Below are 24,460 nucleotides of genomic sequence, written 5' to 3'. Positions count from 1 at the left end.
AATCCAATTGCCAGCTGTAGTTTTGAGGCCTGTAACGATTTCACATGATTGATTCAAATCCCATTCCCAGAGTTCCCATCATGGCGCAGTGGGAACGAATCTGACTAGGAACCATGGAGTTGTGGGTTCGATCCCTGGCTTGCTCAGTGGGTTAAGGATTCAGCATTGCCATGACCTGTGGTATAGGTCGCAGATGCAATTGGATCCCATGTTGCTGTGGCTGTGGTGTAGGCTGTCGGCTATAGCTCTGATTTGACCCCTAGCCTGGGAACCTGCATATGCTGCGGGTGTGGCCCTAAAAGGCAAAAAACAAACAAATAAAAAAACCTTATCAAATCCCATTCCCTAAATTTTTTTTCTTTTCTTTTGTTTGTTTGTTTGTTTGTTTGTTTTTTCTTTGCTTTGCTTTTTAGGTCTGCACCTGGGGCACATAGAAGTTCCAGGCTAGGGGTCCAATAGGAGCTGCATCTGCGACCTACACTACAGCGCATGGCAATGCCTGATCCTCAACCCACTGAGCAAAGCCAGGGATTGAAACCGCAACCTCGTGGTTCCCAGTCAGATTCGTTTCTGCTGTGTCACGACGGGAACTCCCATTCCCTAAATTTTTAAAATGAAAAACACATCCCCAAACTTCCCCTCAGTTTCTGGTGTGGTTTGCAATTACATTGATTCTGATGTCTTTGCCTTTGTGTGTCTGTCATTCTTTATCTAAACCTCAACACAAACAGTAATATGGCATTCATTCATTTGTCCTTAACCTACTGTCCAAGAAATGAAGAACCAAGGATCATGTACATGTAAGGACTGTTAGTAAATAATTAGTGCCGCACAGAGTGAACCATCACAGAGCAAAATAAAACTTTTATTTTTTTATTTATTTTTATTTTTATTTTATTTTCCCACTGTACAGCAAGAGGGTTAGGTTATCCTTAGATGTATATATTGTAGTTACAGTTTTTTCCCCCACCCTTTCTTCTATTGTGACATGAGTATCTAGACATAGTTCTCAATGCTATTCAGCAGGATCTCCTTGTAAATCTATTCTAGGTTGTGTCTGATGAGCCCAAGCTCCCGATCCCTACCACTCCCTCCCCCTCCCATCAGGCAGCCACAAGTCTATTTTCCAAGTCCATGATTTTCTTTTCTGAGGAGATGTTCATTTGTGCTGGATGTTAGATTCAAGTTATAAGTGATATCATATGGTATTTGTCTTTGTCTTTCTGGCTCATGTCACTCAGGATGAGATTCTCTAGTTCCATCCATGTTGCTGCAAATGGCATTATGTCATCCTTTTTTATGGCTGAGTAGTATTCCATTGTGTATATATACCAAATCTTCCGAATCCAATCATCTGTCGATGGACATTTGGGTTTTTTCCATGTCCTGGCTATTGTGAATAGTGCTGCAATGAACATGCGGGTGCATGTGTCTCTTTTAAGTAGAGCTTTGTCCGGATAGATGCCCAAGAGTGGGATTGCAGGGTCATATGGAAGTTCTATGTATAGATTTCTAAGGTATCTCCAAACTGTTCTCCATAGTGGCTGTACCAGTTTACATTCCCACCAACAGTGCAGGAGGGTTCCCTTTTCTCCACAGCCCCTCCAGCACTTGTTATTTGTGGATTTATTAATGATGGCCATTCTGACGGGTGTGAGGTGGTATCTCATGGTAGTTTTGATTTGCATTTCTCTTATAATCAGTGATGTTGAGCATTTTTACATGTGTTTGTTGGCCATCTGTATATCTTCTTTGGAGAAATGTCTATTCAGGTCTTTTGCCCATTGTTCCATTGATTGATTGGTTTTTTTGCTGTTGAGTTGTATAAGTTGCTTATATATTCTAGAGATTAAGCCCTTGTCAGTTGCATCATTTGAAACTATTTTCTCCCATTCTGTAAGTTGTCTTTTTGTTTTTTGGGGGGGTTTCCTTTGCTGTGCAAAAGCTTTTCAGTTTGATTAGGTCCCATGGGTTTATTTTTGCTCTAGTTTCTATTGCTTTGGGAGACTGACCTGAGAAAATATTCAGGATGTTGATGTCAGAGAGTGTTTTGCCTATGTTTTCTTCTAGGAGTTTGATGGTGTCCTGTCGTATATTTAAGTCTTTCAGCCATTTGGAGTTTATTTTTGTGCATGGTGTGAGGGTGTGTTCTAGTTTCATTGCTTTGCATGCAGCTGTCCAGGTTTCCCAGCAATGCTTGCTGAATAGACTTTCTTTTTCCCATTTGATGTTCTTGCCTCCCTTGTCAAAGATTAATTGACCATAGGTGTCAGGGTTTATTTCCGGATTCTCTATTCTATTCCATTGGTCTGTCTGTCTATTTGGTACCAGTACCACACTGTTTTGATGACTGTGGCTTTGTAGTATTTCTTGAAGTCTGGGAGAGTTATGCCTCCTGCTTGGTTTTTGTTTCTCAGGATTGCTTTGGCCATTCTGGGTCTTTTGTTGTTCCATATAAATGTTTGGATTGTTTGTTCTAGTTCTGTGAACAATGTCATGGGTAATTTGATAGGGATTGCATTGAATCTGTAGATTGCTTTGGGTAGGATGGCCATTTTCACAATATTGATTTTTCCAATCCAGGAACATGGAATATCTTTCCATTTCTTTACATCTTCTTTGATTTCTTTGATTAAAGTTTTATAGTTCTCGGCATATAGGTCCTTTACCTCCTTGGTCAGGTGTATTCCAAGGTATTTGATTTTGTGAGGTGCAATTTTAAAAGGTATCGTATTTTTGTATTCCTTTTCTAATGTTTCATTTCTGATATACAGAAATGCAACTGACTTCTGAATGTTAATCTTATATCCTGCTACTTTGCTGAATTTATTAATCAGTTCAAGGAGTTTTGGGGTTGAGTCCTTAGGGTTTTCTAGGTATAGTATCATATCATCTGCATACAGTGACAGTTTGATCGCTTCTCTTCCTATATGGATGCCTTTTATTTCTTTTGTTTGTCTAATTGCTGTGGCTAAGACTTCCAAAACGATGTTGAAGAGCAGTGGTGAGAGTGGGCATCCCTGTCTTGTTCCAGATTTGAGTGAGAAGGCTTTCAGTTTTTCCCCATTGAGTATTATATTTGCTGTGGGTGTATCATAAATGGCTTTGATTATATTCAGGAATGTTCCCTCTATACCCACTTTGGCAAGGGTCTTGATCATGAATGGATGTTGGACTTTGTCAAAGGCTTTTTCTGCATCTATTGAGATGATCATATGATTTTTGACCTTTTTTTTGTTAATGTGGTGTATGATGCTGATTGATTTGCGTATGTTGAACCATCCTTGTGAACCTGGGATGAACCCAACCTGGTCATGGTGTATAATTTTTTTGGTATGTTGTTGGATTTGGTTGGCTAAGATTTTGTTGAGAATTTTTGCATCTATATTCATCAATGATATTGGGTGATAGTTTTCTTTTTTGGTGGTATCTCTGTCTGGTTTTGGAATGAGGGTGATGGTGGCCTCATAGAATGTCTTTGGGAGTATTCCTTCTTCTTCAACCTTTTGAAAGAGTTTAAGGAGGATGGGCACCAATTCCTCTTTATATGTTTGATAGAATTCACCTGTGAAGCCATCTGGTCCTGGACTTTTATTTGTAGGGAGTGATTTTATGACCTCTTCAATTTCATTTCTAGTGATTGGTCTGTTCAGTTGGTCTGTTTCTGCTTGATTCAGTTTTGGCAGGCTGTAAGATTCTAGAAAATTGTCCATTTCTTCCAGATTGTCAAACTTGTTGCCATATAGTTGTTCATAGTATTCTCTTATGGTTTTTTGTATTTCTGCTGTATCCGTTGTGATTTCTCCTTTTTCATTTATAACTTTGGTTATTTGGGTTCTTTCTCTCCTCTTTTTAGTGAGTCTGGCCAGGGGTTTGTCAGTTTTGTTCACCTTTTCAAAGAACCAGCTCTTGGTTTTATTAATTTTCTCTATTGTTTTTTGAGTCTCTATTTTATTGATTTCTTCTTTGATCTTTATAATTTCCTTCCTTCTGCTGACTTTAGGATTTTTTGTTCTTTTTCTAATTCGTTTAGGTGGAGGGTTAAGTTGTCAATTTGGGATCTTTCTTCTTTTTTGAGAAAGGCCTGTATTGCTATAAATTTCCCTCTGAGCACTGCTTTCGCAGCATCCCATAGATTTTGAGAGGTTGTGTCTTCATTAAAATAAAACTTTTAAAAGCAAACCCAATAGTTTAGCTCTTTGAACCACTGTGTACTTATGGAAATCTTATTGTTTGCAACACTTCATGTAATACCCTGGCCTCTCACTATCTAATTCAGAAAATTGTGGGAGTTCCCATTGTGGCTCAATGGTACTGAACCTGATGAGTATCCTTGAGAAAGAGGGTTTGATCGCTGGCCCTGATCAGTTGGTTAAGGATCCAGTGTTGCGTGAGCAGTGGTATAGGTCACAGACGTGGCTTGGATGCCACGTTGCTGTGGCTGTGGTGTAGGCTGGCAGTTGCAGCTCTGATTGGACCCCTAGCCTAGGAACTTCAATGAGCTGTGAGTGCAGCCCCCAAAAGACAAACAAACAAACAAACAAACAAAACCCCAAAATAAAACCCAGACTTTGACATTTCTTGTCTCTTTTCTTTCTTTTTTGCTTAAAAACCATATGAATTTAAAAAAATGTAGACTATTTTTTTGGAATGCTGTAGTTATAGCATACATATATATTGAATCTGGGCTCCATTACCATGATCTTCTAATTAATTTGTAATTGAAAACAAAGTTCAGTTAACAAAATCCCCTCAAAGATTAACACAGATTTTGAGTTTATTGTTTTGTACTTTTCAAACTACTTATGTGAATCTTATGCAATTTTATCACAAACCACAATGAGATATCTCCTCGTGCCTGTCAGAATGGCTATCATCAAAAACAAGACAAATAACAAACGTTGGTGAGGAGGTAGAGAAAAGGGAACCTTCCTACACTGTTGGTGAGAGTTTAACTTGGTAGAGCCACTATGGAAAACAGGATATAGGTTCTCAAAAAGCTAAAACTAGAAGTACCATATGACCCAATAATTCCTCTCCTGGATATAGATCTGAAAAGAAGAAACACTAATCTGAAAAGATATATGCACCCCAGTGTTCATAGCAGCATTATTTACAATTGCCAAGATGCGGAAACAACCCAAGTGTCCACCAACAGATAAATGGATAAAGGAGATATGATATAGAGGACACACACACACACACACACACACACCCAATGTTTGTTTTTACTTAGCCTTAAAAAGAAATCAGATTTTGCCATTTGTAGGAACATGGATGGACTTGGAGGCAATTATGCTGAGTGAAAAAGTCAAACAGAGAAAGACAAATATTGCATTACATCACTTATATGTGGACTCTAAAAATATAACAACCTAGTGACTCTAACAAAAAAGAAGCAGATTCACAAATGTAGAGAACAAACTAGTGAGAGGCGGCAAGTGGGCGTGGCAACATGGTGGTAGGAGACTGAGAGGTACAAACTATTGTGTGTAAAATAAGCTACAAGTATATATTTTACAACACAGAGAATATAAGCAATATTTTATAACTAGAAATGGAGGATAACTTAAAATTGTGAATCACGGTATTGTACACCTGTTGACATCTAATATTGTACATAACTGTATTTCAGGGAAAATAAAGGGAGTTCCCATTGTGGCTCAGTGGTAAGGAACCTGACTAGTATCCATGAAGATGCAGGTTTGCTCCCTGGCCTCGCTCAGTGGGTTCAGTGATCCGGCATTGGCATGAGCTGTGGTGTAGGTCACAGACGTGGCTCGGATCTAGTGTTGCTGTGGCTGTGGTGCAGGCTGGCAGTGCAGCTCCAGTTTGCTAGCCTTGGACTTCCATAGGCTGAGGGCGCAGCCCTAAAAAGACCAAAAAGAACACCCCCTGCCCCAAAAAAGAGAACAGAAAAGAGAGAAAATAAATTGCCTAACTTTGGCTTTTCACCAACAACAATAAAATCTGAAGGGAAGAAGACACATGGCTTGCCGAAGTTTAAATGACCTCTGTGTGGCAAAATCAAGGTAATGACAGTAGAGTTTTGGTTCTGAGGCCCTTTGTCGTGACCAGCAATGCCCAGGGTAAACTAGAAGGTCTGAAATCCTACCACTGCCATCTCTGAACCTTGAACCACTCTTTGGTACTTTGACACTCACACTGCACACATGAGCGTGGGTCACAGGCAACTTTACTGAAGAACTAAGAAGGAATCCAGCTTGTTCTCAGCGAAGAATGGAGACTAAATGCTGTGAAGGACCAGCTTCTTCTCTATCCCAGGAAGTTTCTGCTCCCCATCCAGACAGATGGCTCCAGTCCCCTCATACCCATTCCTGTGCAGCGTATTCCCTAAACCCTGAGTGTGTCTCAGCAGTGCAGGCACAGATGTGTCATCAGATAATCACAGACACTAGCTCTGGCTTCCAGGCCAGATTCAGGTGTTTTATGCTCTTTTATTGGCCTCAGCGTCACATACTGTATTCTCTGTCTTACAAACATGGGACTGGAAGGTCACTGGTATCACATGCTATGACAACATTAAGTGAGTTGAAGCACACGAAGTTTTCAAATATAAGTCCATCATATTCCAATTACAATTCAACAACTAAAATAATAACACTTAGAGGAAAAAGTAGTACCTGGATTTACTATAGATTTCACAATGATAATACTTTACCATGGGAATCTGGCCTTGTCACTGCAGCAGCTCGGGTTGCTGCTGTGATGCGGGTTTCCTCCCTGGCCCGGTAACTTCCCCATGCCACCAATATGGCCAAAAATGATTTTTACCATGGGAGTAAAATTTTCTGTCTATAATAATGTCATATTAACATATGTTTTAAATACTTTTCTGAAACATTGCAGAGTCTAATGCACACTTACGCCTAAGTGCTCCTGAGAGTATCTCCTAAAGACAGGATCTAATCCAGGATCACCGATTAGATGTTTGTGTTATGTCTCTTAGTGTGCTTTCTTTCTCACTCCACTGTGTCTAACCTTTTTTCCCCCACCCTCTCCCCGACTCAGGCCCTAGTGGTCTCTGGGACTCTTCCAAGTCTTTGGAATCCTGAGTCTCACAATTTGAGTAGTCAATTGGTTTTATGATAGCTGTAAGACTATTTTTATTTGTTTGTTTTTGCTTTTTAGGGCGGCACCCACTGCACAGGGAAGTTCCCAGGCTAGGAGTCGAATTGGAGCTGTAGCTGCTAGGCTATACCACAGCCACACCAATGCCTGATCCGAGCTGAATCTGCGACCTCCACCACAGCTCATGACAATACCGGATCCTTAACCCACTGGCAAGGCCAGGGGTTGAACCTGCAACCTTATGGTCACTAGTTGGATTTGTTTCCGCTGCACCACAGTGGAACTCCTGGAAGACGGTTTTTGAACCAGAATTGTGATTTGCACTTACTTGAATCATCTCCCTTAGAGCAGGGTGCACTTCTGCCTTGCAGGTAGTTTTGCCATGCAGACCTGAGGACACCTCTCGTGAGAACAAAATCATGGGTAAGCCTTTTTGATTTCTTCCTTAAAGACAATCTCAAATACATGTTTGCATTTGTAGTATCTTTAGAGCTAGAGGTTAAAAGATTTTGCCGCTTTCCATTTATTCTTCAGTCAAGACATGCTTGGTTGGGAGAAGAAGAAAAGATTTTGGCTAACTTCCTTGCAAAGGCAATCTTGAGATTGTTCATGCAACCTCTCAAGGATAGAATAGAGTATACTCCCACCTTCGCATGTAATATGAAATTTCCTTCGGCAGAGCTTCTCAGTGGTTAATGACAGTATTCTTCATGCTGGAATATACTGAACATATATGACTTGGAAATGTGAAGCAGTCTCGTACAAACAGCATGTTTCTGTGGCTTTTCCCTGCCACTACCCTCAACATTCTTTATCCTTAAATTTTTTGGTGTATTCCCTTAGGAAGTCCCAATATTTCAGAGTCTGGATAACACTCACAATTCTGAAATTAGTTGTCTTTACAGGCCTTCAAGATGAAGAAGCAGTCAGAATAGCTCTTAACTGTCTCATAACTAAGCTTTTGACACAAATCTTGCTGGGTTTTTCCCTCCAAACTAAAAATTACCAATGCCTCTGTGTTTAAGACTAGGTTAGACAAAGGATGTCTTTAAAGAAAATGATTAGAGATATTATTTCACATCACAAAATTTTCATTTGTATTGCTCTCTGTGTGTGTGTGTAAAATTAAAAAAACCCATTTGGCAACCAGCCGCCAATCAGGCAAATTGTAAAATTATTTAGAATTTTTTCCAAACTGTATATACCAAAGTCTATTTGTCTCAAGAACTGGACCAAGCATCGGATGATTTTTTTTTTTCAAATGGCTGCACCTGCAGCATATGGAAGTTCCCAGGCTGGGGTTGAATTGGAGCTGCAGCTAGGTCCTGTGCCCAGCCACAGCAGTACCAGATGCATCTGCAACCTATGGCTCAGCTTCTGGCAATGCTGGGTCCTTATGCTGAGTGAGGCCAGGGATCAAACCTGGATCCTCATAGAGACATTGGGTCCTTAACCCACTGAGCCACAACGGGAACTCCAGATGATCTTTTTTTTTTTGAAATTAAAAATTAGATATGGGTTGGAGTTCCCGTCGTGGTTAAATTGGTTAACAAATCTGACTAGGAACCATGAGGTTGCAGGTTCGATCCCTGGCCTTGCTCAGTGGGTTAAGGATCCGGCATTGCCGTGAGCTGTGGTGTAGGTTGCAGATCCCGCGTGGCTCAGATCCCGCGTTGCTGTGGCTCTGGTGTAGGCTGGTGGCTACAGCTCCGATTTGACCCCTAGCCTGAGAACCTCCATATGCCGCCAGAGCAGCCCAAGAATGGCAAAAAGACAAAAAAAAAAAAAAATTAGATATAGGTCACAATTGGTTCTTCTTTGGAAGAACATGCCATTTTCCATTAATAGTTTGCTTAGATTTTGATTGTACCAGAATGCATGTCAGAAAAGTTCAAATGATTCTTGTTTTTCTTACCTGGTAATGTCTTCACTACACAACACTGTTGATTTCTCATCATATTAATTCAGTATCAAGTAACAATAAAATCCTTTATTTGCTTAAAAACATAACTAATTTTTCGATGAAGTTTTAGGTTGAGTATGAGTCCTAGAACTAAGTTTATTTTTGTAACTAAGGTAACTTTCCCTTTTAATGATACAGATTCTGAGCATCAGAGAGCTACTTGTGTTGCTTGAAGTAATCAAGTTGCTTTCCATTCTAGAAATATCAATTGTTTCTTTCTCATAATGATTCTTGCACTGTTTCAGAAGGCATTCCTGGCTGTTTCCATCATGCGCCAAATGTTTACATGTTGTGGTTCGTTATTATATCACTAATTTTCTCTTACTGATTCAGAAGGTTCATGCTTATGCTCTTTAAAAGAAATGTTAAGAAACTTATGCACATATTTTGTCCACCTATTTAATTTATTTTAATATTTAAGAATACATTTTAAGGTTTTTAGGTAAATATTCAAACCCTGTATACTTTTTTTGTTAAACAAGACCCACAATGAGTTTTTAAGGAAGCAGTAGCATCTCCATAAGTTGAGGCTGATTGTCTCATGAGACTCATGGTTGGTCTAAGGTTTATTTATTTTTTCTTTTATTTATTTATTTATTTATTTATTGAATTTATTACATTTATTGTTGTACAATGATCATCACAATCCAATTTTATAGGATTTCCATCCTGTGACCCCAGTACATCCTCCCACCCCCCGAACTGACTCCTTTGGAAACCATACATTTTTCAAAGTCTGCGAGTCAGTATCTGCTCTGCAAAGAAGTTCATTGTATCCTTTTTTCAGATTCCACATGTCAGTGAAAGCATTTGATGTTGGTGTCTGATTGTCTGACTGACTTCACTTAGCATGATAATTTCTAGGTCCGTCCATGTTGCTACAAATGCCAGTATTTCGTTCCTTAATGGCCGAGTAATATTCCATTGTGTATATGTACCACATCTTCTGGATCCACTCCTCTGTTGAGGGGCATTTAGGTTGTTTCCATGTCTTGGGTATTGACAAGAGTGCTGCAATGGACATTGGGAGGACATGTGTCTTTTTGAGTCATGGTTTTTCCTGGATAGATGCCCAGTGGTCTAATGTTTAGAGTGTCTCACTCTGAATGCCCAGTGGCAGTATGCTGCCCATGTAGACATGGCCAATCTAACAGAAAGTGGTGGAATATTTCTTAAGTGACACTGTCATAGGAAATCCACTGATGAATAGATGCCGTGGTGACTAGCTTGAATGAAAGGGTTTATATTATTACTTTATTCACTTCTTAACACCATTAGAATTTTAGTGTGTGCCACCAGAATAGAACTCTTTTTAATACATTTCCACAAACAGTGCCCTTATGGGTGCATTATTAGCCAAGTGTCCCCTTGGTCTAAGAGCATTAGAAAGAACATGAGAAACAGGACACAGGACAAGAAGACCCTGTGCCATGATCTGGGGAAGTATGAGACAAGAATGATTTGTCAGAGAAACTCCTATATACCTACTCACTTGTTAAAGAATGTCATTTGATGTCTGCGAACTATCACTTGGAAGTGAAAACGCTCCTCACCAGGTTGCCCCAGGCACCCTTTACATCCTTGTTCCTCAGAGTGTAGATGAAAGGGTTGAGTGTAGGAGTCACCACTCCATAGAAGAGAGCCATGAACTTGGGCTGGTCCCTAGAGATGGAGGAAGGGGGCTGAAGGTACATGCTAATGCCTGGACCATAAGGGAAGAAAACTACAATGAGATAGGAGGAACATGTGCCAAAGGCTTTTTTTCTTCCCTCCGAAGATTTAATCTTAAATACAGCATGTCCAAAAGAAGCATAGGAAGCAAGAATGAAGCATAGTGGCACAGCTAACATGAAAATGCAAACCACAGAGAGTGTGAGCTCATTGGAGCCCTTCTCAACACAGGCTGCCTTTATCAGAACAGGAACCTCACATACCAAGTGATCCAGTGTGTTGTGACCACACAGTTGTAAGCGTAATGTGACAGTGGCCTCTGAGACAGCGTAGGTCATTCCACCCAGCCACACAGTAGCCACCAGTAGGATACAGGTGCACCGATTCATGATGAGGGTGTAGTGCAGAGGCTTGCAGATGGCCACGTAGTGATCGAAAGACATAATAGCCAAAAGCAGACATTCTGTGCCTCCCATTATGTGGAAGAAATAAAGCTGAATGGCACAGCCCAGATAGCTGATTGTCTTCTCAGATTCTCCCAGGTGAAACAGCATCTGAGGGACAATGCTTGTGGTGTAGCACATGTCCAGAAAGGAGAGGTTGGTGAGGAAGAAATACATGGGGCTGTGCAGACGGGAGTCTAAGGTGGACACCAGAATGATGGCTATGTTTCCCACCATGGCCATGGGGTATGTTAGAAGCAGAATAATGAACAGAGGAAGCTCCAGCCAGGGACGATCCGCAAAGCCTAGTAGAATAAACTCTTCTGGATGGTTTTTGTTAATTCATTCCATTATCTGCAGTTTGCTTCCCCTGTATCAGAGCAGTGGCAGGAAAGGTAGAAAGATTTTGAGAAATGACACACACAATTGTGTATAGTGGGAGTATATGCACACAATTAAGCATCCATTCATAGAAGATTGGGTCCAGTCACTTGGGTGGGTGGGGGAGGATAATTAAAAGATGTCACACCAGGGGACTTAATTTCTCCTCATGACCCTACAACATAAAGACAGCTACCTTAAGCAAGTAACCGAACCTTTCTGAAATTGAATCTACTACTCTTTGTGATAAAGATGACAATAAGCATGTCCTTGGGCTCTGGTAAGGATTGAATGCCAAGCAGAAGTGACTGTGTTTCCGATGCTCCAAAGTAATGCTCTTTCATCCCTTGGTTTGCAGAAATACCAGCTAAGTTTATTGGTTCCTACCTTCAGGTGCCCGATGAAGTAGATGTGGCTGGGTCTTAGGAATCAGATAGGTCTTTTTCAGAATCCCTGCTGCAAGGCCTTACTGAAATGTTAAGAAGAGTGAAAGGGTGGAGTTAGCTCTAGCACAAGGAGGAGGTGGAGAGAACCTAGCCCTAGCCCTTAGTTATCATCTAGATAGGCTTGTGCAGATGCAGGTTGAATTATTATATCATCCCCATGGGGACTAAGAAGGCTTTTACAATTTAAATCCATCTTGGTCATTTAGAATTGAGCAAGAAACTTAAACCCTTAGATGACAGCTTGCTGAAGTATAAACTGAGAGAATTTAGCTATAAATTATGTTTCTCCCAACTCAAACATTTGTTGTTGGATGTCCCTTTTCTTGCATAACTACTTTGTTGAAACCAGGCCGTTGATTGTTCATGTCAGAATTCATTATGTATCTTGTAGGAGTTTTTCTTTATCCCGGGGGCTTATCTTGTTTTTAGGTAAGGCCTTGGCCTGTTATCAACAGCTTACTTACTTATATGTAGCTACAAATACGACATTTATGTCCAGGGAACTGGAACAGGAGGAAAGCATTTCCACTGAGGACCAGAGAGTCATTGGTTTAGAGGCAGCAGATTACATTTGGAGGCTGGCAAAGCACAGTTTTCACATACTCTGTTTCTCTGAGTCCTCAAGGCCATCGTGTGAGGTGTCACATTGAACTCCCCTGGGCTAAGATATTATTTTGATTCCAAAAGAACCCTAGGTCTGTTGTGCACAGTGAGATAATATAATAATAATTCCAGCTGATCCTTAATGAGACCTGTGTGCCAAACACTACAGTAAACCTTTCAGACCCATGAATCATCTAGTACCTATCCCCAAACGTTATGACAAAGGAAATGTTAGTATCTGAATTGTAAGATACTGTTCATCATTCATCCCAGTTGTCTGCTAATGACTAGGGAGGATCTAAAGATCAAAAAGCCATGAATTCCTTAAATGAGGTATTGAGATGGTGAGACTATAAATCCAGTTTTCAAGGTTCCGTAGATGTATAGCTAAGCTCTAAAATTCTATGCTTGAACTCTGATCTTTTCCATGTCATTCTCCTGGTATTTCATTACTTTCAATTCTCTGATATCATGAGATTTTGTCCAATTTTTCATCTACTTCCAGTGATTTTCCATCCCTACATAGGGGACTATTTATCTGTGCATATTTTTTATTGCTTTGGCATTGCCCAAAGTGTGCAGCCATTTCCAGGTCAGAGGTCAAACCTGAGCCACAGCAGAGGCCCAAGCCACAGCAGTAACAATGCTCAATGCTGGGTCTTTAACCAGGAGGCAGCCAGGGAACTCTGTTTGAATATTTAAGTCTCTTGTCTCTCCATCTCCATTAATATTTTCATTCTAGTGTATCTTTTTTTTTTTTGCCACACCCATAGCATGTGGAACTTCCCAGGCCAGGGATTCAACCCATACTGCAGTTTTGGCTTTGCCACATCTGCAGCAGTGTGGGATCCTGAAGCTGCTGTGCCAAAAGGGAACTTCTCTAGTGTATCTTTTTGTACATCATTTCTCATCACACAGCATTTTATTTATATTGACAGGGACTTTTAAGTTATGTGTAGGAAAATGTTATAGAAGAAAGGAGAGGTTTTTCTCTGACTTCAAAATATCTGGATAAAACAGGTGGATGGTCAATGCATCACATTTCTACTGCATATTTTAAAAGTTCACATGATTGGATGAAGGCTACACATTTCCTTTAGGTATTTAATACCTTTCAGGAATAGTGTTTGTTCAAATTTACATGCCTTTAAGATGGGTTTAAGTGATAGCCTGATAGAATCTGATTACAAAAAAATTCTAGTTGCTCTCTATAGGCACCAAACTAGTTCCAAAAAGTTTAGAAAGTCTCTCTCCCAGCAATGAAATGCTTTCTTAATTCCCAGTATATATTTGGTACTATGATATACACACATTCCAACCTTCCCTAAAAATGGATAGTTTTTAAAATGGGTCTTTTGACTTACCTTATGTTGATAACTATAGTTTAAGCAGCAAAAGGAATTATGAAGGAACACAGCTGAATTTTTCCAACTTTCAGAGAAAGACAGAGAACTCTAGAGTACACAGATGAATATTTATGAATAATCTTTGGAAGTGTGTTTTCCATTTGATAAAATGCTGCCCCAAAGAAAAAAAAACCCAGATTAGGAAGACAATCGTAGATAATATCCAGAGTGCTTTGCAGACGTGCAATTTATTTTATTCCTGAGACTCTTGGCATTATTTTCAAACAGCCCATTTATGCTTATCCCAGATGAGTCAGCAGGCAAACTTCCTTGGGACAGAGTTCTCCATGGAAATGCTTCTGATGTACAGTTAATTACCTCCTGAATATGGGTTGGTAGCAAGTCTCCTTTCTTGTTAATTTGGTTTAGAATAAACTCATTTGATTTCTGAGAGCACTGGAAACTACTTTTATTATTTAATTCATTTATTTCTCTTTTTAATGTTTCTTTTACTGTCATTTAATTAAAGTGAAGCATAATTGACATGCAACAATACATTATTTTCAGGTGTACAATGTCATGATTTGACATTCCTATACCCTGCAAAGTGGTAACAGTAAATTTTGCCACCATCAGTCACTATACAAAGTTAAAATTTTCTGTTTTTTTCCTTTTTTTAATTAAAATTTTTATTTTTTATAATGATTGCTATTTTTTCCACTAGGGCTGATTCACAGTGTTCTGTCACTTTTCTGCTGCACAGCAAGGTGACCCAGTCACACATACATGTATCCATTCTTTTTTCTCACATTATCATGCTTCATCCCAAGTGCCCAGACATAGTCCCCAGTGCTAGACAGCAGGATCCCATTGCTTATCCATTCCAAAGGCTATCGTTTGCATCTATTAACCCCCAATTCCCAGTCCCTCCTACTCCCTCCCTGTCCACCCCTGGCAAGCACAAGTCTGTTCTCCAAGTCCATGATATTCTTTTCCGTGGAAAAGTTCATTTGTGCCGTATGTTAGATTCCAGGTGTAAGTGACATCATATGGTATTTGTCTTTCTCTTTGTGACTTAACTTCACTTGGTATGAGAGTCTCTAGTTCCATCCATGTTGCTGCAAATGGCCTCATTTTGTTCTTTTTTATGGCTGAGTAGTAGTCCGTTGTGTATCTATACCACATCTTCCTAATCCAATCATCTGTCAATGGACATTTGGGTTGTTTCCATGTCTTGGCTATTGTGACTAGTGCTGCAATGAACATGCAGGGCATGTGTCTTTTTCAAGGAAAGTTTGTCCAGGTCTATGCCCAAGAGTGGGACTGCGGGGTCATATGATAGTTGTATGTATAGTTTTCTAAGGTACCTCCATACCGTTCTCCATAGTGGTTGTACCAGCTTACATTTCTTGCCAACAGTGCAGGAGGGTTCTCTTTTTCTCCACACCCTGTCCAGCATTTGCTATTTGTGGACTTATTGATGATGGCCATTCTGACAGGCGTGAGGTGATATCTCACAGTAGTTTTGATTTGCACTTCTCTCATAATCAGTGATGTTGAGCATGTTTTCATGTGCCTGTTGGCCGTCTGTATATCTTCTTTGGAGAAATGTGTATTTAGGTCTTTTGCCCGTTTTTCCATTGGGTTGTTGGCTTTTTTGCTGTTGAGTTGTATAAGTTGTTTGTATATTGAGAGATTAAGCCCTTGTCAGCTGCGTCATTTGACACTATTTTCTCCCATTCTGTAAGTTGCCTTTTTTTTATGGTTTCCTTTGCTGTGCAAAAGCTTGTCATTTTGATTAGGTTCCATTGGTTTATTTTGGCTTTTATTTCTGATGCTTTGGGAGACTGCCCTGAGAAAACATTTGGAAGGTTGATATCAGAGAATGTTTTGTGTATGTTCTCTTCTAGGAGTTGATGGTGTCTTGTCTTATATTTAAGTCTTCAAGCCATTTTGGGTGTATTTTTGTGCGTGGTGTGAGGGTGTGTTCCAGTTTGGCTGATTTGCATGCAGCTGTCCAGGTTTCCCAGCAATGCTTGCTGAAAAGGCTGTCTTGTTCCCATTTTATCTTCTTGCCTCCTTTGTCAAGGATTAATTGACCGTAGGTGTCTGGGTTTATTTCTGGGTTCTCTATTCTGCTCCATTGGTCTGCCTGTCTGTTGTGGTACCAGTACCACACCGTCTTGATGACTGTGGCTTGTAATGTTGCCTGAAGTCTGGGAGAGCGATGCCTCCTGCTTGGTTTTCGTTCCTCAGGATTGCTTGGGCAATTCTGGGTCTTTTGTGGTTCCATATAAATGTTTGGATAGTTTGTTCTAGTTCTGTGGAAATGCCATGGGTAATTTGATAGGGATTGCATTGAACCTGTAGATTGCTCTGGGTAGTATGGCCATTCTTACAATATTAGTTTTTCCAACTCAGGAGCATGGACTATCTTTCTATTTCTTTGACTCCTCTTAATTGCCTTGATTAATGTTTTATAGTTCTCAGGAGATAAGCTTTTGCCTCCTTGGTCAGGTTTCTTCCCAGGTATTTGATTTTTGGGGTGCAATTTTAAAAGGTATTGTATTTTTGTATTCCTTTTCTAATATTTCATTGTTGATGTACAGAAATGCGACTAGTTTCTGAATGTTAATCTTATATTCTGCTACTTTGCTGAATTTGTTGATCAGTTAGAGTAGTTTTAGGGTTGAGTCCTTAGGGTTTTCTGTGTATAGTATCATGTCATCTGCATATAGTGACCATTTCACCTCTTCTCTTCCAATTTGGATACCTTTTGTTTCTTTTGTTTTTCTGATTGCTGTGGCTAGGACTTCCAATACTATGTTGAATAAATAGCGGTGGTGAGAGTGGGCATCCTTGTCTCGTTCCAGATTTTAGTGGGAAGGCTTTCAGCTTTTCTCCACTGAGTAATATATTTGCAGTGGGTTTGTCATAAATGGCTTCTAGTATGTTCCCTCTATACCCACTTTGGTGAGGGTCTTGATCATGAATGGATGTTGGGCTTTGTCAAATGCTTTCTCTGCATCTATTGAAATGATCATGTGGTTTTTGACTTTTCTTTTGTTAATGTGGTGTATGACGTTGATTGATTTGCATATGATGAACCACCCTTGTGCACCTGGGAAGAATCCCACCTGGTCATGGTATATGATCTTTTTAATTTATTTTTTATTTTTTATTTTTATTTTTTTGTCTTTATGCCTTTCCTAGGGCCGCTCCCGTGGCATAGGGAGGTTCCCAGGCTAGGGGTTTAATCGGATCTGTAGCTGCCAGCCTATGCCCCCTATGTGGGATCCGAGCCGCGTCTGTGACCTACACCACAGCTCATGGCAACGCCGGATCCTCAACCCACTAAGCGAGGCTAGGGATCGAACCTGCAACCTCATGGTTCCTCGTCGGATTTGTTAACCACTGAGCCATGACGGGAACTCCCATGATCTTTTTAAAATGTTATTGGATTGGGTTGGCTAAGATTTTGTTGAGAATTTTGGAGTCTATAGTCATCAAAGATATTGGCCTCTAGTTTCTTTTTTGGTATCTTTGTCTCGTTTTGGAATTAAGATGATTGAGGTGTCATAGAATGTGTTTGGGAGTGTTCCTTCTTCTTCAACATTTTGGAAAAGCTTAAGGAGGATGGTATAAGTTCCTCTTTGTATGTTTGGTAGAATTCGCCTGTGAAGCCATCTGGTCCTGGACTTTTATCTGTAGGGAGTGTTTTTAGACATATTCAATTTCCTTTCTAGTGATGGCTTTGTTCACTTGATCTGTTTCTTCTTGATTCAGTTTTGGCAACCTGTAAGTCTTGAGAAAGTTGTCCATTTCTTCTAGGTTGTCAAATTTGTTGGCATTCAATTGTTCGGAGTCTTCTCTTAGGGTTTTTTGTATTTCTGCCGTATCCGTTGTGATGTCTCCTTTTTCATTTCTTATTTTGTTTATTTGGGTTTTTTCTCTCCTTCTCTTGGTGAGTCTGGTCAGAGGTTTGTCAATTTTGTTTACCTTTTCAAAGTACAGCTCTTGGTTTTATTGATTTTTTTAAATTTAAAAAAAAACTCTATTTCACTGATTTCCTCTCTGATCTTTATGATTTCCTTTCTTCTGATGACTAGGTTTCTTTCGTTCTTCTTTTTCTCATTCATTTAGGTGATGGGTGAAGTTGTTAATTTGAGATTTTTCTTTTTGAGGAAGGCCTGTATTGCTATGAATTTCCTTCTGAGCACTGCTGTTGCAGCATCCCAGGATTTTGAGTGGTTGTGTCTTCATTATCATTTATCTCAGCGTATTTTCTAATTTCTTCTTGATTTCCTTCTTGACCCATTGGTTTTTTAGTAGCATGTTGTTTAGTCTCCACATAGTTAGTTTTTTCTCTTTCTTTTCATGTGCTTGATGTGTGCTTTCGTGCCATTGTGGTCGGAGAAGATACTTGAAATAATTTCTGTACTCTTAAATTTGTCGAGGTTAGCTTTGTGCCCCAGTATGTGGTCCCTCATTGAGAATGTTCCATGTGCACTTGAGAAGAATGTATATTGTGATTTTTTTGGATGTAATGTCCTGAAAATGTCAATTAGGTCTAATTTTTCTGTTGTGTCATTTAGGATCTCTGTCGCCTTATTGATTTTCTATCTAGAGGATCTGTCCATTGGTGTGGGAGGAGTGTTAATGTCTCCTACAAATACTGTATTCCCATCGACTTCTCCTTTTGTCTATAGTATTTGTTGTAGGTATCTGGGTGCTCCTATATTAGGGGCATCTATATTGATGATTGTAATATCCTCTTCTTGAATGGATCCTTTTCCCATTAAGTAGTGTCCTTCTTTGTCTTTCTTCATGGCCTTCGTTTTAAAGTCTATTTTGTCTGACACGAGGATTGCAACTGCTGCTTTCCTGTCTTGTCCATTGGCATGAAAAATCTTTTTCCATCCTCTCACTTTCAGTCTCTCTGTGTCCTTTGCCCTAAGGTGAGTCTCTTGTAGACAGCAGATTGAAGGTTTTGCTTTTGTATCCAATCTGCCACCCTGTGTCTTTGGATGGGAGCATTAAGTCCACTGACATTTAAGGTAATTATTGATAGATATATATTTGTTGCCATTTTAATCCTTGTTTTCCAGTTGATTCTATGTTTCTCCTTTCTTCCTTTCTTTTTTTGGTTGGATGATTTCTGCTTATTTTTTGCCCGAGTACTTTTCTTTTTAGTTTTTGTGAATGTGATGTTTGGTTTTGATTTGTGGCTGCCCTATTTTTAAAGTATGTTAACCCCTTCCCGCATCTGTTTGCTTTAGCCTGATAGTCATATAGGCTCAAACACATTGTGAAAAAAAAAATCTATTTTTTCTTACTTTCCTTCCCCACATTCTATGATTGTGTAGTCCTGTTTTCTTTTTTTTAACATCTTCATATATATCTTTTTGCTGTTCCTTGTGTTTATCAGTGCTTTTACAGTAGCTTTTTTGTGTTGTTTTGGTTTTTAGAACTATGTGCAGGCTTATTCAGGTGACTGCTTTCCAATTGTGGTTTCCTCTATCCTAGGTTTCCTCCCAGGTTCGGCTCCTCAGCCTGTGGTTTTGGCTCCCGTCCTGTGGTGCACCACTCCCTAGCCCTTCAGGCTGTCTCCACCCACCCAACCCTAGTCGTCTCCCTAGAACTGAACTCTGGAGCCTGAGTCTCAGTGACCAGCCTCTGCCCGAGCGTCTCGGGCTGTGCCATCTGGGGCACTGGTGCAGATGGTCTGTGTGGCTCTCACTCTGTTTTGCCCTCCTTAGTCCAGTTGCTCTGCTTTTCTCAGAGACTTTGAAGTTCCTCGGCTCTGCTGATCTCCCTGTCAATAAGGTGGCCTCCCAGGGTGTGGGTTCCTTTTCTCTTCCACAGCTACCTCTCAGGAGTGCTATTCCTGTCCTGATTCCTTCTGTCTCTCTCTCTCTCCTCCTGCTTTTTTCTACCCAGTTATGTGGAGGGTTTCTTGCCCTTTTTGGAGGTTTAAGTTTTTCTGCTAGCATTCAGTAGATGGTCTTTGTGGACTGTTCTACATGTAGATACGTTTTTTTGATGTGTTTTTCGGCGAAGGTGAGTGCAATGTCTTACCCCTTCGACATCTTTATCCTTCTCTAGAATCTCTGGACATTTAAATTAATTCTTCCAGTTCATGAGTGTAGAATATACTTGCATTTATTTGTGTGTTCTTCAGTTTCTTTCTTCAGTGTCTTTTATTTATTTTATTTTTTCAGGCCACACCAGCAGCACATGGAGGTTCCTAGGCTAGGGATCGAATTGAAGCTGTACCCGCTGGCGTATGCCCCAGCCACACCAATGCCAAATCTGAGCAGCATCTGTGACCTACATCACAGGTCATGGCAATGCAGGATCCTTAATCCATGGGAGTGAGGCCAGGGATTGAACCTGCATCCTCGTGGATACTAGTCAGATTTGTTTCTGCTGAGCCAAAATGGGAACTCCTCATCAGTATTTTACAGTTTTCAGTGAACTTGTTTTTCACCTCCTTGCTTAAATTATTTCTAAGTATTTTATTCTTTTTGATGCAATGGTATATGGGGTTGCTTTCTTAATTGCTCTTTCTAGTAGTTGTTGGACCACAATTTTAAATAGAGTTAAGTTAGACCAAAGCTAGTTTGAAGGTTGTGGAGAATTTCATGTGAATTTCTTGAATATCTTACATTGTTCATTTGTAGAATTCTCAAATAAGGTATAATATTTCTGGCCTTAAACAATAAATAAGGGGACACAAAATGAGTTGAAGAGAGAAGAAAGAACCATAAGTGGTCTTTCCAGTGAGGAAGAATAAAATACAGTAAAAATCCTTAAAATACTTAATAATTTCCTAATATCAAGACTAAGAGCCCGTCTTTTCTCTCTCTCACACACACACAAACACATAACATCCCACATAATAGTAGTCTGATTTGTGTACCAACATTAAGATTTAAAAGTTACACACATAATCCATGAGTACATTACTTTGAAAAGCAAGTTCAAATGTACTGAATAACATGTACAAATAGTTATATCTCCCTTTAAACAGCCTCTCCCCATGGCCCATAATCTCACTGTCCTTTCTGTAAAGGAAACCACTAGTATCATGTGGGTGTGTATTGTTTCACTTTACAAGTGTGATGGGTATATTTCATTCTCTTTCATCCCTCACCCAGATCCACTCTTTATCCCACTGTGTATGTTGTACTCTATGCTCTACTCAAGAATCTGAATCAAAAGGTGTCCTTGGTATATAGCTTCCATTATAGTCAATGGGGGTCACCAGTTGAGGATTAGAGAAAGAGAGAACAGCTAGTTTGGTTTATTTTCCCTTGGCTCCCTCTCAGCTGGGACATATGAGGTGGCCTGTATTGCTCAAGCAAAAGTCATAGCTCTTGGAGATAGCTGTGTATTACGGTTTCTTTTTTTCTGGTTTCCAGTACCACTTCCCCACTTTGTTGCTTCAGGCCTTGGGTGTGTGACAGACGTCCACTGTGGCTAGTTCCAGGGTAGTACATGTACAGTACACATATAGATGCCCCTTGTTGGGGTTCTAAATCCTTCTCATGCCTTTGTTGATACTTCCTTTTTTCAACTTCCCTCATTTTCTCAGGTGGAGCGTGCCAACTATTTTATGCTGGGATTATAGCTGATATAACTCTCCATTTACAGATGGACCAAGATCATTCCATGCTTCACAACCTTTTTTTTTTTTTTTTTTTTTTTGGTCTTTATATGGCTGCACCCGCAGCATATGGATGTTCCCAGGCTAGGGGTCAAATTGAAGCTATAGCTGCTGGCCTATGCCACAGCGACAGCAACGCCAGACCTGACCCATGTCTGTGACCCACACCACAGCTCACAGCAGTGCCGGATCCTTAACCCACTGAGTGAGGCCAGGGATTGAACCCGCAACCCCATGGTTCCTAGTCAGATTCGTTTTGGCTGCACCATAATGGGAGCTCCCATGCTCCAGAACTTTTGAAATCACCATTTCTCCTGCCTCAAATGCTCTTGGAGTTCCCGTTGTGGCTCAGTGGTGAAGGAATCCGACTAGGAACCATGAGGTTGTGGGTTCCATCCCTGCCCTTGCTCAGTGGGTAAAGGAACCAGCGTTGCTGTGCACTGTGGTGTAGGTCCCAGACGCGGCTCGGATCCGCGTTGCTGTGTCTCTGGTGTAGGCTGGTGGCTACAGCTCTGATTGGACCCCTAGCCTGGGAACCTCCATATGCCACGGGAGCGGCCGAAGAAATGGCAAAAAGGCAAATACATAAATAAATAAATAAATAAAAAATAAAATGCTCTTTCCCTGATTTCATCCTGGCCAGCTCCTTCCTGTCTTTCAGTTTTGAGCTTAAAGATCCCTTCTAAGAACGGATACCCAAAATGAATTTACTTCCCAGTTTCTCTATAGCATAATCTTTTAAGTTTCATCGAAAGAGTAGTTTCTAAGTTATTTTACTTTCCAATTCTCTCTCTGAAAGATATAAATTTTATCACAATAGTAGCTCAAAAATTCTAATGAAATTATTATTATAGACATGATTTTTATAGACATACATGCACACACATTTTCAATGGCACAGAAATTGTCAAATCAATAATTTAAAAAAGATACATATTTTTACAAATCTCTGATATGCTTTTGCTGCCTTCTATATGGTTTGGTATGTTTTGTTTCTGTTTTTATTATTCCCAAATTAGTTGGTAATTTCCCTTGTAATTTCTTCTGAGACATTTATTATTTGGAAGTGTAATTTCTCTGTACTCATGTTTCTCAACATTTTTGTTATCCATTGTATCTCATTCTGTTTTGTTTAGAGGACATACTTTCAGTCATTTTACCTTTTTTGGGGGGGCTGCACCTATGGCATATGGGAGTTCCCAGTCTAGGGATAGAATTGAAGCTGCAGCTGCCAGGCCTACCCAACCTACAGCACAGCTCACAGCAACACCGGATCCTTAACCCACTGAGCGGGGCCAAGGATCGAACCCTCATCCTCATGGATAGTAGTCGGGTTTGTTACCACTGAGCTACTGTGGGAACTCCACTTTCAGTCATTTTAAATTTATTGTAACTTGTTTCATGGCCTGACCAATGATCGATTCTGTAGAATATTCCATATGCAATGAGAAATATGTATATTCTGCTTTTGTTGGGTGAAGTGTTCTGTAGATGTCTGTTACTTTTATTTTGTTTATATTGTTCACATCTCTCTTTCCTTGCTGATAGTCTGTCTAATTGTTCTATCCATTGTTTTAAGTGGGGCATTGAGGTTCAACAGTTATTGTGGAGTTATCTATTTCTCCAGTTAGTTCTGTTACTTTTCATGGTATGTATTTTGGCAGTCTTTTATTAGATGCCATATCTATCCATATCTTCTGGATGGATAGATCAAATGTAACATTATAAAATTTTTTTGACTGTAATAACAATTCTTGTCTTTATGTCTATATTTTCTGATATCCACAAAACTTTTAGTGCTCTCTCTTTTTGCTTTATTTATTAATTTTTTGAAGTACAGATGTCTCAGAATATTATAGAAGTTTCAGGTGTACAGCATAGTGATTCACTACTTTTATAGGTTATATGCTATTAAAATTGTAGCAAGATAATGGCTATAATTCTCTGTGTTAGACAATAAAACCTGGGTTTCTTATCTATTTTATAGGTAGTAGTTTGTATCTATTAATCTCATACCCCTATCTTGCCCCTCCCCTCTTCCCTCTTTTCATTGGGAACCACTAGTTTGTTCTCTGCATTTGTGAATCTGTTTTTGTTTTCTTAAATACATTCATTTTTTTTATTTTTTAGATTCCATATATAAATGATAGTGTGGAGTGTTTGTAAGTATGTCACATCAATATGTCTTCTTTATCTCCTTTATCCATTCAAGTGTTGATGCACACTAAGTGGGCACCCATATCTCGGCTACTATTAATAATGCTGCTCTGAACGTTAGGGTGCCTGTATCTTTTCAAATTCGTGTCTTTGTTTTCTTTAGGTATCTACCCAGAAATGGAATTGCTGGATCATGTGGTCGTTCTATTTTTGGTTTTTTGAGAAATCTCCGTAATGTTTTCCATAATGGCTGCACCAATTTACATTTCTACCAAGAAAGGACAAGGGTTTCCTTTTCTCCATATCCTCACCAATATGTGTTATTTGTGTGGTTTTTGATTATTAACATTCTAGTAGATATGAGGTGATATCTCATTGTAGTTTTGTTTTACATTTATCTAATAATTAGTGATGTTGAACATCTTTCGATGTGCCTGATAGCCATGTATATGTCTTCTTTGGAACAATGTCTTTTCGGATCTTCCACCCATTTCTGGATTGTTTGTTTTTTTGATATTGAGTTGTATGAGCTTTTTATATATTTTGGCTCTTAGCCCCTTATCCATCGTATCATATAGGCTTGAGTATTGTCTTCTATTCAGTAGGTGGTCTTTTTTTGTAGATCATTTTCTTTGCTATGCAAAAGCTTTTAAGGTTAATTAGTCCTATTTGTGTGTTTTTGGTTTTAT

At 39.7% G+C, this 24,460-nt stretch overlaps 1 pseudogene; it reads right to left on the bottom strand.

Moving 5' to 3' along the window:
* Positions 1–10,300: 10,300 nt before the first annotated feature.
* Positions 10,301–11,520, bottom strand: LOC110258487 (annotated as a pseudogene).
* Positions 11,521–24,460: the final 12,940 nt, after the last annotated feature.

The sequence above is a fragment of the Sus scrofa genome, unplaced genomic scaffold, assembly GCF_000003025.6.
Source record: "Sus scrofa isolate TJ Tabasco breed Duroc unplaced genomic scaffold, Sscrofa11.1 Contig2162, whole genome shotgun sequence".
Taxonomy (NCBI): Eukaryota; Metazoa; Chordata; class Mammalia; order Artiodactyla; family Suidae; genus Sus; species Sus scrofa.
This window is presented reverse-complemented; position numbering and strand designations above follow the sequence as displayed.